The sequence below is a fragment of the Mya arenaria genome, chromosome 2 (assembly GCF_026914265.1).
Source record: "Mya arenaria isolate MELC-2E11 chromosome 2, ASM2691426v1".
NCBI lineage: Eukaryota > Metazoa > Mollusca > Bivalvia > Myida > Myidae > Mya > Mya arenaria.
The window spans coordinates 34,196,622-34,214,487 of NC_069123.1; the positions used below are offsets into that span (position 1 = coordinate 34,196,622).

General features: G+C 32.9%; 1 long non-coding RNA gene across 2 annotated transcripts; it reads left to right on the forward strand.

The window, feature by feature from the left end:
* The first annotated feature begins 515 nt into the window (after positions 1-515).
* On the forward strand, positions 516-15,866 carry LOC128224662 (uncharacterized). 2 transcript variants are annotated; one of them, XR_008259517.1, is made up of 4 exons: positions 516-1,176; positions 2,083-2,246; positions 11,995-12,101; positions 12,999-15,866. It is a non-coding gene; the product is annotated as an uncharacterized LOC128224662 (long non-coding RNA). The 2 variants fall into 2 exon arrangements; XR_008259516.1 differs by having other exon boundaries at positions 540-2,246.
* Positions 15,867-17,866: the final 2,000 nt, after the last annotated feature.

Consider the following 17,866-nt stretch of genomic DNA (forward strand, 5'->3'; position numbering starts at 1 on the left):
TAAAACCCTTAAAGATGCACGCTTACTCCCAAATAAGATTTACAACAATTAAAACAATTGTTTTAATATACTTAAAAGGATGAATAAATGTCGAAAACAATCGTTCTTTTAAGAGATACCGAGTTTGATTTGAAAGAAAAATGCAGAAATTACGGTATTTTTACCTCATGAGACGAAAGTAAATCTTTAAGCAATCATCAATCATTTAATATGTATGCGTTTTCAGCTATTAAATACACGGTTACAATCCTGTTATCAGTAATGTATATTTACCATAAAACAGCATCCGGTATAAGTTTGCAAATCCGGTTTACTTGCAAACTTAGTTTTTTTATTATCTTAGATATCAACTTCAAAAGCGACACATAGAAAGTTTGCCCATTAAATAAGAAATATTTTAAGCAAAATTAAAAAAAAAGTTTAAAGAAATATGAAAATTTTAATTCCAAAATTGATTTCTCCCGTTGGCCACCAATTGGATTTTAGGTCCCCCGCGGGGTTTTGGCAAACTCCAATTGGAGAATTTTCCATATGAGCCGAAACGGGGGAAAAAATCAGCAATTTGAAAAAAATCAAATATTACAATTTGGAACAGAAAATTACATTTCTATGTATGTCTGTAGTACTAGATTCATAAACATAATTAAAATCTAATAAATAATCAAAAATTATGATTTTGTAAAAACGGCTCTCCAATTGGGAAAAATTCCAATTGGAGAATTCCACAGTCAATTTCTATAGATAAAAGCCACCAATTGGAGTTCACAGAAGTTGGTGATCACAGAAGTTGGAGGAATCACCAGTTGGAGACTTTCACCGTATAACATCTGCTGGGGAGAAATAAAGTTGTGATATATACATGTCATGATATTATTGCTCATTAATTTAATATTGTAGATTATTCAAGAAAATAACATTGCAAGATGTTACCTGATTTCGAGTATTACATCGGTGTTTTCACTTGTGACGTTGTGTGCAATCTAAAACAGTGATCTTAAATACAACTGCGTTAGATTTGCGAATTATTTATCCTTTTCTGAAGCCTTCTGGTCCTAGATGCTCGAAAATATTAAATACTTTTAAAAAGAATAACTTACTAATTTTCATTTCCTGGTGGGCTCAATTTGTGTCTTTCAGTTAATCGAATAGGTTAGAGAACACCATCTTATATTGTCAGTAGGTACATTAAACTATGTTGACTTAGTGACAAACTTAATTTGATCACTCCAATTTAAAGAAAAAAACCTTTCGATGTGTATCTTTTATCCTATGCAAAAGTGGCTTCTTTTTATTATTTCGTTTCCATCACTCACGGTATGTTATTTTTCTTGTCATATGAAATGGGTACATATATGTATGATAGCACTATCACGAACCTATTACCAGTATAGGTTAAACAATTATTTATAAGTCAGTGATATTATTTATAAATGTTCTATAACATTGTGTATTGACTTAATACTTCGTAAAAAAATAAGCTCAACAATCATTCTTTGTTTCAGAATTCATCCATTTCAAATGATTCTTTGAAAAGGAGCCATTATCTCGGTTCACTTATTGTCAGGGTTTAGGAGCTGTAGCTAAAAGCAGTGACGAAATTCGTTTACACTCTTAAATTGTGCTCAGTTACATTGAACACCTGCCATAACTGAATGATAGCTTTACATTGATAAATAAGAAGTAAATATATCCAAATACTATTGCAAGTGGTATTTTTTTGCAAAAGTGTATAGCCCTTCACGCAATTCATGATAGTTTAAAAACTCATGTCTTGAATGACATTATCTTTGATCAAGTATACGTTCTAAGCATTAGGAATGATATTGTTCATATTGTTTCATCCTGCTACCTGTTTGCATGTTTTTGTTCGTTTATCAAATATACGCATGTACTTTGCTTATCAATATCATGTCCACGTGTTTGTGAATGGAGGATAAAGATACTGTAATAATGTTTCAAAGATGAATATCGTTAAACACGTTGATTAAATATTAACATATTTTTAAATCACATAAGTCACGGTGACATTTATGAGAGTTAGGCGAAGATTTTGTGATGGATTTTATATTTGCTACTGTACAGTAGGGGAGGTTACTGCGTAGGAGACGAACATTTTCTTAAACCGGTTTAGCATCAAATCAAGTAGGACCTACTCCGGTGACCTCAGACGAACATTCGTGTAAAAATGGATTGAAATGGACAATCATAAAATTTTGGGCTATGGACTTATTGAAGACAACTGTATGGTAAGTCTAAATGCCGTTTGTTTTCATGATGGTTTAAATGATAAGAATTGTTTGTTATTTTTGATCACGCACAGGTATGCCCCCCCCCCCCCCACATAGTGACATTACTCCGCAAAGCTTTGTCTGCTTTTCCCCCGCAAAATTTCCTCGGGAATGGGCGTAACCTAGGTTCCCTTTGGTGCGAGGCCATTTTACCATCAGTTCATTCCTGCAGGGAAGGAATTTAAGCGGGGGTTAGTCCACCTAAATGGCCTTCAGTCTTTTGAAGATTTTTAGACTATGGCAGACTCGAGACAGGGATACATAATGTAGTTAGTGTCGGTTAGAACCAGCCGCCCACCCGGGTAGCCCAGTTGGTTAGAGCGCCATGCTAGTGTTCCGGCGGTCGTGGGTTCGAGCCCCACACCGGGCGCACTTTTCCTCCCAGGTTAACTTTAATAACAAATGTCAAAATAATAAAAAAGTATCCCTGATTGCTAATTATTGTAGCTTTATAAAGCCGGGGTTGGCTGAACCGAAAATCCCACTATTCCCCGGACCTGGGGAGTTCATGGTTACAATTGACTGCAATCATTTTTTTGAAAAAAAAAGGTAAAAAAGTGTTATTGTTTATCCTTCAAACTAAATTCAATTGACGCCAAGTCTATTGCTAACTATTGCACCAGTCAATTGTACATAGAAACAGTGATTCTTCACAATCATGTGCTTATTTGTTTGTCATACTGTACCAAATTATTTGGGAATATTGTTAGCACATGTTTTAATAATACCATTTTACCTCAGGACAATTTTTCAATAAGAACTCAGTCAAGTATGAAATATTTCCATTTTGGAAGAATGCTGTAGATCTTTTACATTTGAAGATTTGGAAATTATTATTGGTTATTCTTTAAAAAGTGTCAAAATTTGAGTAGATCTATGGTAATGCAATTAGTAGCTCAAAATTTTAATCCTTCAATTGTTATTTTAAAAACTGTTTTACTTAATGATAAAGGAAAATTATTCATTTTATTAAACAGATGTACACAAGAAGGTATGCAATTCTAATTTTGTTAATATTATCCAAAATTGAAAACTTATGGCTAAGTATCTGTAGATGTTGATATATATTATATATATACAATTGACTGTTTTTATTGCTTATTAGTGTTGGGAATCGGACTGAAATACTTTTCGGTTTATGAAAACAATCAATGATCGATTATTAATCGTTTTAATCATTATTTAACTATCTTAGGTCATCATATATAAGGCATATAGATAAACTACATGAACCAGTTTAAGAAAAAATGTTCCCTTACAATATTATTTGTACATTTATTTGTATAAATTACATTATTTATTCAGAACGCAACTATACTTTAGTGTTTACAAGTTACTATTACAGATCATGAGACTGCAGGCTCTAAATTTTGTGTACGGTATTGAATACATGTGTAAAGTAAACACAAAGAAAAATATCAATTTCGTTTTGATAATCAGTCAGTAACAAGTAAAACAAACAGTTGAATATTCTGTGTTTTACAAGAACATTTTCTTTCAGAAAACTGAGAAAACTAAATTATTACATGATTTAAGAAGTAAACAATACCGGTAACATTTTAAAACCACAAAAGTGTGATGTTGAGAACCAATCCTTTTGCAGTTAAATTACAAAGAAAATTTGTAATAAGGTACTGTAGTGAGCTACTGACATGATAATATGACTAGATAACACAACATAGTACCACATGAACATTTCAACATTAACATGTATTGACCAGAAACAAAATATATTTTCAAGACAATCTTTTAACTGGTAGTCGGTAGTGGTTACATCTCTTGTTTCTATAATCGATTGTTCAAATTTCACTATCGATTGTCGCTGATGAAGGCCTTTCCGATCAATTGTCGATTATAACTGATCTTCGGCACAACACTATTGCTTATACTTCAGCGTTTTGAGATTTCATTAAGTTTCAAGTAATATTTTTCATATACTATATCAATATAATTTCCATGTTCTTTTTTTTTAATAATGATATAGATAGACTATACTAATTAGTGATGTTCTGATGATCAATTATAATGAAAAAATAACTGGTATGTTCCTGAAATCAGTTTTTCTTCTTTCATCTTGTCAATTTTGTTCAGTTGTAATCATTAACAATATGGCTAAAGCAACAACAACATTAATAGTGGGTTTTTTTTGGTGAAATTTACTGCCTTACTGCCTTCTTCCCTAGTGAAAACTTGTCCATTTTTCACCATATTTTATGTTTTCCAAATTTGATAAGTGGAGATTTCATAACATTAATGAATAAAAAATCTTGAAAAGACTTACTATAAATTAACAAAATAATATATGCATAAAAATCTTTAAAACATGTAGTATATAGAATATTTTAGCACAAGCCCACAATCATGCACTGGTGAAAATTATGTCATCGGGGCTTGTTCTAATTCTGAATTTAATATAGCAGGGCTTGAAAAAAAATATGCCAAGCAATAGAGTAATAATTCAGGCTTGTTCATCCCGAACTCCAATTTCGATGATATATTTTGCCATTAAAATCTAAATTAGATATTTAAGCCTGATTTTGTATTTTTCCCAATGTCAACTTTTTTTCCCAAATTGTATTGTACAGGTGGTAAAAATAATTCCATAAAATACACTAACTAGATATTTTCAATCCTTTACCTAACATAAGTAGAGTAAAGGATGATGAGTTTTTGTACAAGAATAAAATTACAAGAACGGTACCAGGTATTGTCAAAAAATATTTCTTCTATTAATAAACAGTAACGTGATTTGAACTGATTACCAATAGTCAAACCAGTGTGTGTATACCACGTGATAAATTACGTCATATATGCTACGTCGGAAGGCAACATTTTGCTTAAAATGAACACTTAAATTAAAGATACCTTTTCTTTTACACCACCATTATAAATGAAACAAAGGGCAGTCTATGCCGCTTAAAGAGCCCTGCATTTGTTTTATTACCGACATTTGATAAAGTCATTAGTTTCATCAAACGCTTCGCCCGTTTTCAAAATCATGTTTTGACAGTGCTCCGTCCGATGGCCGTATTGTGAAAAGGTTTGTCGAAGTGTTTAAAGCAATTAAACTTGCAATCAAACTCTGGTAAATGGCCGAAAGCAAGGCTCCGTAGGTGGCGTAGACTGCGCTTTGTTTCATTTAAAATGGTGAAGAAATAGTAAAGTTATCTTTGCTTAAAGTCTTTTTAGCTCACCTGTCACTTTGTGACAAGGTGAGCTTTAGTGATCGCCTTTTGTCCGGCATGCATCGTGTGTCGTCCGTCAACAATTTACTTAAAAGACATCTCCTCCTTAACCGCTTGGCCAATATTAATAAAACTTCATAGGGATGTCCTTTGGGTGGTCTTCTATCAAAGTTGTTCAAAGAATTCAATTCCATGCAGAACTCTGGTTGCCATGGCAACCAAAAGGAAAAACTTTAAAAATCTTCTTCTCCCAAACCACAAAGCTTAGGCCGTTGATATTTGGTAGTTAGGATCACCAAATAGTCCTCTACCAAGATTGTTCAAATTATGGCCCTTGGGTCAAAATTGGCCACGCCCCGGGGGGTCATGGGTTTTCTCTATATATTTATAGTGAAAACTTAAGAAATCTTCTCCTCTGAACTTACTTGGTCTAGAGATTAGATATTTGGCATGATTCATCGTCTAGTGGACCTCTACAAAGTTTGTTCAAGTTATGGCCCTAGGGTCAAAATTGGCCCCACCCCGGGGGGTCATGGGTATTTTCTATATGTTTATAGTTAAAACTTCAAAAATCTTCTCCTCTGAACTTACTTGGACTAGACCTTAGATATTTGGCATGATTCATCGTCTAGTGGACCTTTACAAAAATTGTTCAAATTATGGCCTTGGGGTCAAAATTGGCCACGCCCCGGGGGGTCATGGGTTTTCTCTATATGTTTATGGTGAAAACTTCAAAAATCTTCTCTTTTGAACTTACTTGGACTAGAGCTTAGATATTTGGCATGATTCATCGTCTAGTGGACCTCTACAATGACTGTTCAAATTATGGCCTTGGGGTCAAAATTGGCCCCGCCCCCGGGGGGTCATGGGTTTTCTCTATATGTTTATAGTAAAAAAAATCAAAAATCTCCTCTGAACTTACGTTGCTTAGAGCTTAGATATTTGGCATGATTCATCGTCTAGTTGACCTCTACAAAGTTTGTTCAAATTATGGCCCTGGGGTCAAAATTGGTCCCACCCCGGGGGGTCATGGGTATTTGCTATATGTTTATAGTTAAAACTTCAAAAATCTTCTCCTCTGAACTTACTTGGACTAGACCTTAGATATTTGGCATGATTCATCGTCTAGTGGACCTTTACAAAAATTGTTCAAATTATGGCCTTGGGGTCAAAATTGGCCACGCCCCGGGGGGTCATGGGTTTTCTCTATATGTTTATAGTGAAAACTTCAAAAATCTTCTCCTTTGAACTTACTTGGACTAGAGCTTAGATATTTGGCATGATTCATCGTCTAGTGGACCTATACAAAGACTGTTCAAATTATGGCCTTGGGGTCAAAATTGGCCCCGCCCCCTGGGGGGTCATGGGTTTTCTCTATATGGTTATAGTAAAAAAAATCAAAAATCTCCTCTGAACTTACGTTGCTTAGAGCTTAGATATTTGGCATGATTCATCGTCTAGTGGACCTCTACAAAGATTGTTCAAATTATGGCCTTGGGGTCAAAATTGGCCCCGCCCCGGGGGGTTAGGGTATTCTCTATATGTTTATAGTTAAAACTTCAAAAATCTTTTCCTCTGAACTTACTTGGACTAGAGCTTAGATATTTGGAATGATTCATCGTCTAGTGGACCTCTACAAAGATTGTTCAAATTATGGCCCTGAGATCAAAATTGGCCCCGGCCCCTGGGGGGTCACGGGTTTTCTCTATATGTTTATAGTGAAAACTTCAAAAATCATCTCCTCTGAACTTACGTGGCTTAGAGCTTAGATATTTGGCATGATTCATCGTCTAGTGGACCTCTACAAAGTTTGTTCAAATTATGGCCCTGGGGTCAAAATTGGCCACACCCTGGGGCTGATGGGTTTTCTCTATATGTGTTATAGTGAAAACTTAAAAAATCTGTGCAATATATGACAGGTGAGCAATTCAGGGCCATTTGGCCCTCTTGTTTTAAATCAAAATATTGCCTTCTGACGTAGCATTTATGACGCAATTTATCACGTGGTTTACACACACTGCAAACAGGAACTGATTCCCAACACTTTAGTTCTATAAGCATTCTGTGCAACTCTCCAAACTTGCCCCAGGGTCTGAAGTAAAAAAAAAATGACCTCATAAATATTCTGCTTTGTGGCATGTTATTAAATGCTTGATCAACACATATCCACTGAATATTATATTGTTTTTATATGTCAACACATAAGAATTGAATTTGATGTGGAATTTACCCGCAAGACGGATACATATTAAGAGTTATACAAACTGTAATGATACTAAATATACTATATAAATGTATCTTAAAATGTCTGACCTCATAAAATCCAAAAGAATCAGTTACTACAATTCAAAAAAAGATTTTGGTATTAATTTTCTGTCACATAGCTTAGACTTTAAAATTCTAATTAGCTCTTAAAACATGATTTAACATAAGTCATATATGCACTTGCCACTTGACCATTACAAGTTAAAAGGCCATAAATCACTGACTGTGTAAATCACTGATGGTGCAATCAATTGGAAACAAATGGAAATATTACTAGATTTTGATTGGATGCCTCCATTCAGAGTTTATTATATATCAGGATTTTGATCCAATCACATTGTGTGTTATACCTAATCTGATGACAAAACAATTTTTAGGCGGAGCTAAATTAGTCCCACCCAATCAAGAAAGGAACATTACTTTGAATTTGTGTCATTAAGAATCAAAACTCTTCCATATTTCTGTATATTTTCTAAGCATTCTCGTTCATTTAGAATGTCAAGTGTCATCTTTGATCCCATTTCTAAATGTAAATAAAATCCCGTATTGCTGTTAGCATTTCTTATTACATCATCATTTCATTTTATGTTTAAATAATTGCTTTGCTTATTTATTAGACTAGTTAATAGTGAAACAGACAGTGTTTCTGTAATGAATATGGAATTCTTTATAATTGGAGATTTTGGAAATGGAAATTTAAGGGGTTTGCTTTAAGAATGAAGGCAATGAAAAATAATACATTTTACATAAAAAAGTTGTTAAAATTCAAATCTAAATCATACTCTTTACCTGAAAAAGAATTTATTTATTTATTTTTTTATTCTTGAAGTACAGATATATATATGTCATATTTTCCATTTTAGAATTTTTAAAGAAAGTTGAAGAACTTGAGAAAAAGAAATTTTAGAAAGAAAATTTTCAGTCATATGATTAAGTGAATGTATCAGTTAGTCAGAGACCTAATATTCTACTTTGCTTTGCAAATGCTTTGTCTTTTTAATTGTAGTGCAGTGAAAGTTGTGTTTCTTTTATGAATATATATGGTACTCTTTATAATAGGAGATTTTACTTAATCATACCCTCATTGAACAATTTCTTATAATATAAGGGAATGGTTTCTGGAGGAAAAATAATAAAAGTAATAGATTTTATAGTATCAAAAAGGCTATTGATTGAAAGTATTATATTAAATCTTTATCAAACTCTTCACTTTGATAATAATTTAAAAATTGAATGATTCTAAAAATATCGAGCTATATGTAATAATTTAAACAAATTTGAAGAGCTTGAGAACCAGAAATTTACAACTTTTAATATTTAGTGTAGCATCTTTTCTGTACTAGGTAGTGTCAAGGTTTTTTCTGCAGTCCTACTGTGGGGACATTTAAAAGTGTCTGACAAGTTTATGATATACACAGAATGGTGTCACTGTTTCCCACAAGGATCATAAAAACAATGAAAAGGCCTTTTTTCAAAGAACGAAGTCATTCAATACATAGGAAAAGCAATAAATAAGGCCATTTCATAGTAACTTAAATTTAGACTTAGAAAAAGAAAACTTACAAGTATGGTGGTGCCTAGAATTATGCTATTTAAATGACTTATCAGTATGTGGAAAATGCAGCTATTATAATTTCAACAACTTTAAGGTTTAAATGACAGTATATTAATTATAAATTATTATTCACAAGTAGTTTTAAGGTCAATATGTTTTAAATTTTATTGGGACTTTCCTTAGTGGCGGTGGGGGACAATATTGTGCGAGTGTTCTTCAGGGTTGGAGCTGTGGAGGATGGTATATTAACGTTGACACACTTTAATAATTGTTGACACTCAAATAGGATTATCAAATATATATTTTGATATTTAAAATATTCAATCAAGTTCCATTTCTTGAAACACATATATGATATGTAAACGTGAATTAATCGCCAAATTATAATAAATTAAAGCTGCACTCTCACAGATTTACCAATATTACAACTGTTTTTTTTTATTTTTGTCTTGGAAAAAGCAAATTTTGATTGAAGATTGCTGACAAAAGCTAACATCAAAGATTGGCATATTTCGGTCAGAAATTAATAATTAATGGCTTAAGCCTTACTAACGATTTAAGAAAACTGCATAAAACATTAATATATATGTGTGGCATGTTAGTATTAAAAGTTTAGCAACTAAAAAAGAACACAAGTCATGCATTCAGTGACATATAAAACAATAAAATTGTATTGTTCAGAATTTAAGATATAAAGAAGAATATAGTAAAATTAATGTACATTTTTATTTATTTTTAATTCAATATACATAAATCACAGACCTATAAACCATAGTTTATAGGTCCATGACAATATATCATTGAAGGCTACTGACCCTGATCAAATTTTGATAAGAAATTTTTCAGTAGCAACTCTCTGACTGTTATCTTTGCCTTCATCTAAAAGCACCAAGTATTGTCATGGTAACTGTCTTTACTGTGTATAATTAAGATCTTAGTTGATCATTTTCCTACTGATATTTATTAAATATAGTCAATTTGCCTGCTAATAGTTTAAATGATCTTATTGACAAAATAAATTGGAATGGTTGAAAAAAGCATATCATTAAAATTTGCTGTTGGAATATATTCTGTGGAATAAATAATAGAATTATATAGAGATATATATAGTTACTTTAAATAAGTTTTGTTTTTAACTAAATTACATAAAAAAATGAATTGAACTGTTGTTTTTTCACACAAATTTTTTTTGTTCATTCCTAGATCTTTTGATGAAAAAAATATGTTTTAGATCACCTGCATCATTGTCATAAAAAAACATTAGCCTATTCAGATCACTAAAACTCAAAACATGTTCAAGAAGTGAAAGCCCAAAATTGGCAAATACTGAGACAAATGAACTTGGTTTTGTTATATATCAGTGTGTGTATATCACATGATATGTGCAGTCACAAATGCTGCAACAGTAGGCAATATTCCTTTGAATGACTTAAAAGTTAAAACAGAAGACAACTTTTATTTTTCTTCACCATTTTGAATTAACTAAAGGACAGACTATACAGCTGCAAAGAGCCCTGTATTTGTTTTCTTACCGGTGTTGATAAGATGATTACTTTTCTCAAACACTTTAAAGCTGCACTCTCACGGATTTACCATTTTGACAAATCTTTTATTTTTTGTCTTTGAATGAGCCAATTTTTGCCAAAATATCTGCTATAAGTGATATAAGACTGCTGACATAAGATCTGACTAAACTAATTTTAATGGCATAAAGCATTACTAACAGTTTAAGAAAAATGCACAAGTATCCATTTTTTAAATTAAAATCGGTGATCTGATTTTTTGTCAGCACTCTTATATCACTGCTTTCCATTCATTTTCGCATAAAGTGGCTCATTCCAAGATAAAAAAAAAAAAACTTTTTCAAAACGATCAATCTGTGAGAGTGCAGCTTTAATATACCTGTAAAGACTTGTCATAGTGTGCCAAGAAACTAAACTCTCGATCAAACTTTGGTAAAAGATCAAATGCGGGGCTCTGTGTGTGCGGCATAGACTGTGCTAATTTTTATTTAGTATGATGAAGAGCTAGTTAAGTTATCTTCATATGAAGCAAAAAAAATGTTTCAATACCCTGTATGAATTTTCTTCACCGGATATTGATTCATAAAAAAACTTGCTGTAGGGTGCGGAGCTACTTTTCGCTATATGTCTAAATGGAAAAATCTTCTCCTCAGATCCTGCTGGCCTGTTTTCAAAATAATGTCACAGAAATGTTCCTAAGGTTACCATCTGTCAAATTCCTTTACCATATGTTGATCCATAAAAAATATGGTTTCAGAAGGGGGGGATTAGTGGGTGTGGTAGTGGATCTTCACCAAAAGTGTTCAAATGTCCCTAAAGTGAAATATAGCCCTGAGTTATTTACACCCCATAAAGTAGTAGTCTTACACATTTATTTGTTCATGTTCTGTCAACAACTATGCCATGTTATTTCAATTTTTATATAACTTATATTGTATTATGAAATATCATTGATAATATAATTATGTAGGATTTGAAAAAACAACAACTGCATACTGTTATAAATAAAATATGTATATTTTACCAATATATTATCGATGTTGGCCTGTCCAATTTGTATTTTTCCGAGAGTCAATTTTGTTCCCCAATGTGCAAGGCACAAGCGGTGAAAATAATTCCAATAAAAGTCACTAATTATTATTATTGTTATTATTATTAATACACTATTACTGTTTCAGGAGATAAACAGAAACACAGAGGTGCTATACTTTCTGATGGAAAAGACAACAAAAGCATCTCCCATCATTTTGGCGTGGCTCAGATCAAGAGGAGAAATTTAAAAAAGGTAATAACTGAGCAACTAAGAACATGCAAGTTGCACTGGTTAGAGTGTAAGACCCATCTCGCTTCATGAGAATTGATAATCATCAATGTATTAAATCAAGAAATTGAATGTAAGTGTCTTGTCTTTTGCAGTGTTTTTGAAATAGAATTTATTAAAAAAAAAAACCTAATTATTTTTTAATATGATTGTGAATGTGTGATGTTTTCTTCTGATCATTCTCTCTCAAAACCAGATATAGCAAACATATTTCAAGTTGTAGATTTTTTTGTTTTACTTGTAAATATAGTTCTGAGGTTGTATTTTAGGCAAAGCCTTTTTATTCTGCTCAATACAAACTTATTTTGTAAGAATTATGGCCCTTTGTAATTTTTAAACAAATACATTTTTTTTTATGTTTTTGTAAGCCCATTATAAAGGGACATTTAATATTTTCACCAGCTGCATTATAAAGTCAGACCGAAAGTGTCCAGTAAGTGTTCAAACAATAACTAATTTAGAATCCTTTCTCAAATCAGGTGAGCAATATATATAGGGCCATCTCTGTGTTTGTCTGACAAAAAAACAATAATCAATATTTGAGTTAAATTGACAAATATTGTTGTAAAATGTTTATGAAGACATACAATTGGATTACTTTTGGGTTAATAGGATTATGGTTTCTGCACATAAAAATATTTAGAATATATTTGGGTCAGTCGGTTCATGTTCAATATTACTGATAGTATAAGTGGAAGCAGTGACTTAAAATAAATTACCAAACAGTTTATGCTCAATTGCTTTGAGTTAACATACAAGATATGACACTTGGAATACTAGATCTTGGTGGCATAAATAAAAGACCTTGTTTTGTCACATTAACTTGTAGTCAAGCACTAACTTCCTCTAAATTCTCTTCAGGTGATGGTTGGGCACAAACAAGAAGACATAGATCACAGGCGTATAGCATATGAGTAGACAGGAGTTTCACACTCTGCCAGACTTACTTCCTCAGACGAGCAGATTTAGGCTTCTCAAGATCACGCACTGCACACTAAGACATAGTCTTTGACTACAACAAGGCCTTAGGGGATGAAAGTACAGAGAGGTCCAATTGAAATCAATTCTGTGCTGCGTCATTTCTTTATTCTAGAGGTTGATGGACATGATTTATGGCATCAAGTGTGCAGTTTGTCAACTAACTATCAACACAGCAGTCTTGTTCACCAGCTGCTCAACTTGAGCTTTTAGCTTTATTGCTTGAAGCCACTGTATAAGAGGAGGGAAGGTGCAGACTCATCAAAAAGTCTCAAGGTTGAAACTAGGAAGAGAAGTTTGTCAAGAGTGTGAATATTTGCTTTGAAAACAATTGTTACAATGATTTGGTTTCCTTTGAAACTTGATACATACTATGTGTATGTTGAATGAATTGAGATGCTTAAATAAAGAACCACTATTCAAATATCAGGAAACTGCATTTTTCATACTAAATTGGTAAATGATGTCACCATTTCCTGTATGTATTTAGATAAGATATGTTTCCACAATTAATATTTTTAGGGACTATTTCTCAACGTAATGAAATAGATTAAATTTGTACAGCGTGATATGAGCTTAATATGTGTTTTCTGTTTCCTTAAAATTGATGAAAAATTGTCAGAAGGTAATGAGACCAGTATCCATTACTGCAATCATACAATAAAAAATACAGGGACAAGCCCACTGCTCATATAATATGATTAAACCTTGTTTAGGGGCATGAGGCAAACAGAGTTACTTTCAAATGTTAAAGATGCACTCTCACACTTTGGATGTTTTGACAACTGTTTTCATTTTTAGCTCTACTGGCCAAAGGCCAGAAGAGCTTATGCGATGGTAATGTGTACGTAGTATGTGCATCTGTAAACAATCCTCGTTTACATGATACAGCCTACAGTTCCTTTCGAAAACCAGCCAGATCCGCCCATGTATGCCTAGTTTATGGGCCTTGATAGTATACAAAAATCAGTGTGTCAGTAGGCAATTGCTCGTTAACATGATACAGCCTTTTTGATTGTATCTCAATGAAACTTGTACAGTATCTACATATCCATATGAGCTCGGTTCCTTTCGAAAACCAGCCAGATCTGCCCATGCATGCCAAGATTATGGGCCTTGATAATAAAAAAAAATAGTGTGTCAGTAAACAATTGCTCGGTAACACGATACAGTCTTCAGTTTTGATTGTATCTTGATGAAACTTGTCCAGTATATCCATTAGAGCTCAGTTCCTTTCAAAAACCTGATCTGCCCATGTTTCCTGGATTATTGGCCTTGAAATTATTAGATGATGGGCCTTGATAGTATAAAAAATGCTATTTTGTAATAAATGCTTGCGAATATGATACAGTCTTCAGTTTTGAGTATTCAGATACCCATAAGGGGTTGGTTCTTTTCGAAAACAGTGATGTTGACCACACAAACCCAGCCAGTAGAGCATAGGCCCTTTTGGGCCTCTTGTTTGTTTTGGATTGGTACCATCCAGTCTTTGCGAAAAATGCATGGAAACCAGTAATATAAGACTACTGACAAAAAATTCAATTGCAGACTTTTTTATTTAAGTTAAAACATTGATGTTTTATGCACTTTTCTTAAACCGTTAGTAACATTAATCTTCGAAGGAAATATGAAATCTGGGATTTGATGTTTTGTCAGCAATCTTTTACCATTGGTTTGCTGATATTTACGCAAAAATTTGCTCATTCCAAGACAAAACAAAAGTTGTTAAAACGGTATATCTGTGAGAATGCAGCTCTAAATGTTTTGGCAAACATGTTTTTGATTTGGCAGCACAATCAATCTTGAACATTGCTTGATTTTACTGCTGTATTAGAAATTACAGGGGGAATGGGGGATTTTTTTTAGTGTTTTTATTGCTTTTTGTGATTCATACAGTCATACTTCATTCCCCAGGGCACAACTTACAAATAGACAGAACAGGAAAATGGTCATTTTAAAAGGTCAAGGACAATGCAAGTTGAACAATCATATTGTTCATGGCTTGTATTTTTGGTATATTTTGTTGCATATATGCTATAAAAAAAGTTGAAAGTTAAAAATAACTTCATAGTTGAAATGATGGCTTTGAATGGTTTTGTCAGTTGAGAAACAGCACTATTAAGAAATATGTTAATGGTACTTTATTATTTTAATCAATTTTAGATATTTGTATGAAAATTATTATCTTATTTTGTACATGAGACCTTTTAAACAGTTATTTATAATTTAACAATGTGTAAATGATCAAAACTTAAAGCTGCACTTTCACAGATTGTCATTTTAGACACTTTAAAAATTTTGTCTCAAAAGCTGATTTGGTTATCATTCCTTTAATTCAGTCATATTAGATAATTCACAATAGAACCAATCAAAAATGTTTGGTAAGACTGCCGAAAAGTTCATTTACATTAAATTGTTCGTAATGTTACTATACCCATAAAACATCATTTTAGCCATAAATATGACAAAATGCAATCTGATCTTATTTCAGAAGTCTTATATCACTTAAAATTGGGTCTATGCAAAAAATGGTCTATTTATAGACCAACAATAAAAGAGTGCCGGTAGTCAAAACGATCAATTAGTGAGATTGCAGCTTTAAATACACCTTTTTAAGTCCGCTGTAAAATTCCAATGGTTTGCCTCAATCTTTAAAGCTAGCATACTGTTTAATTGACAGCCATACTTTTTGTTTAAAAGTGTCATGATATGTTTGTACAATGTGTTTATATAATTCATTAAAGAAGTCAAAACAAATTTGTTTATCTTGTAATTTGTTTTCTATTATTTAAATGACCCAGACGAAAATTGGAAACGTCAGTGCTAGTTCTTTTACTGCTAATATTCAATGAAGTTTCTATTGGTGTAGCAGCAAGGAGGTGTTACATTAAGGATGCATCATATAAACCAAATTATACATTCATATGCACAACATACAGGCGTGTAGCCACCTATACGTGAATACGCGGCTGAAAAAAACATGGTTCTGAAAAACAAAACACTGAAGTAGCAGTATGCGAACTTGACTACATGATCCAAAAACTGGTTATTTTCCAGAATGCACTAGATTGCACCATGGTTTTCAAAATTTTCTGAGGGGGGCATGCCCCCGAACCCCCCAGCACATTTATGAATCCACATGAATAGAGGGGTAGCTACGCCCCTGACATTATTGAAACCACAGTGTGGCTAAACAACACTTGTATGATTATCCTACGCAGTGATCTCCCATGGAAAATGCAATCGTCAAAGAATCTAAAGGGGATGTTTATATGGACTAGATTTGAAATACACCAAGTGTTTAAAAATGTTGATTTCAGTCACGAAGAGAATCAACCATACTCCTCACTTGTTGGAGTAAGATGAAAAGTCCACTTACCGCGGGAAAGAAAGTACATTGAAAATATTCATTTGATTCAATTGACTTTATCTTTTTATAAATATGTTGCAATACATAAAATACGTTGTTATGCCCCCACAAAGTGGCGGCATATAGGGTTGCCCTTGTCCGTACGTACGTACGTACGTACGTACGTCGGCATATAGGGTTGCCCTTGTACGTACGTACGTACGTACGTACGTACGTACGTCCCGAAGATTGTTTCCGATCTAATTCTTGAAAACCGTTTGTCCAATCCTCACCAAACTTTAAACACATGTTTGTGACCATAATATCTTGATCAAGTTCGATAGTCATGGAAATCGCTTTAGTCATTTAGGAGTTACGGCCCTTTTTTGCCAAAAATTCCCGAAGATTGTTTCCGATCTAATTCTTGAAAACCGTTTGTCCAATCCTCACCAAACTTTAAACACATGTTTGTGACCATAATATCTTGATCAAGTTCGATAGTCATGGAAATCGCTTTAGTCATTTAGGAGTTACGGCCCTTTTTTGCCAAAAATACTTCAAAAATATATGTGTCCAATCTAATTCTTGAAAAGTATGTGTCCAATCCTCACCAAACTTTACATACATGATTGTGACCATAATATCTTGATCAAGTTCGATAGCCATGGAAATCGCTTTTGTCATTTAGGAGTTACGGCCCTTTATTTGCAAAAAAAGACTTGAAAAATACGTCCCGAAGATTGTTTCCGATCTAATTCTTGAAAACTGTTTGTCCAATCCTCACCAAACTTTTAACACATGTTTGTGACCATAATATCTTGATCAAGTTCGATAGCCATGGAAATCGCTTTAATCAATTAGGAGTTAGGGCCCTCAGATTATCCTGAATAATCATTATGGCTTATTTTCTGTGACAAAAAATCGAAGTGGGGGCATCCGTGTCCTATGGACACATTTCTAGTTTTTTTTTATAATTGTTCACCCATGTTGAATTTTATTTGGCAAATTTATTAGAGATTTATATATTAAGAAACTCAGTTTTTTAGTAAGTGAATGGTTTGGACCGGCTTCCTCAGCCGCTAAAGGGATATGTTTATGACATACTTTTTTAAATCTTTCTTACTTGAGTATTTGAGTGAATTTAAGTGAAGCGTACAGGGTTTTGAAAATGCATCTTTTACTTGGATTTTATAGCTTGTTATTACGAAATAAAGTATTGTGAGTCAAACTAAGTGTTAAAGCTAAGCTATTGATGGCTGGAACCCTAAATGTTGATATGTGCTAAAATATATAGTCTTTGAAGTCCAAAATTTTGAAATGCGTTACAAACACGATTCAACAAAAGGCTGTTGCACAATCAATTGATTGACATAATCTTCGAGTATGTGTTATCTGCACCGGC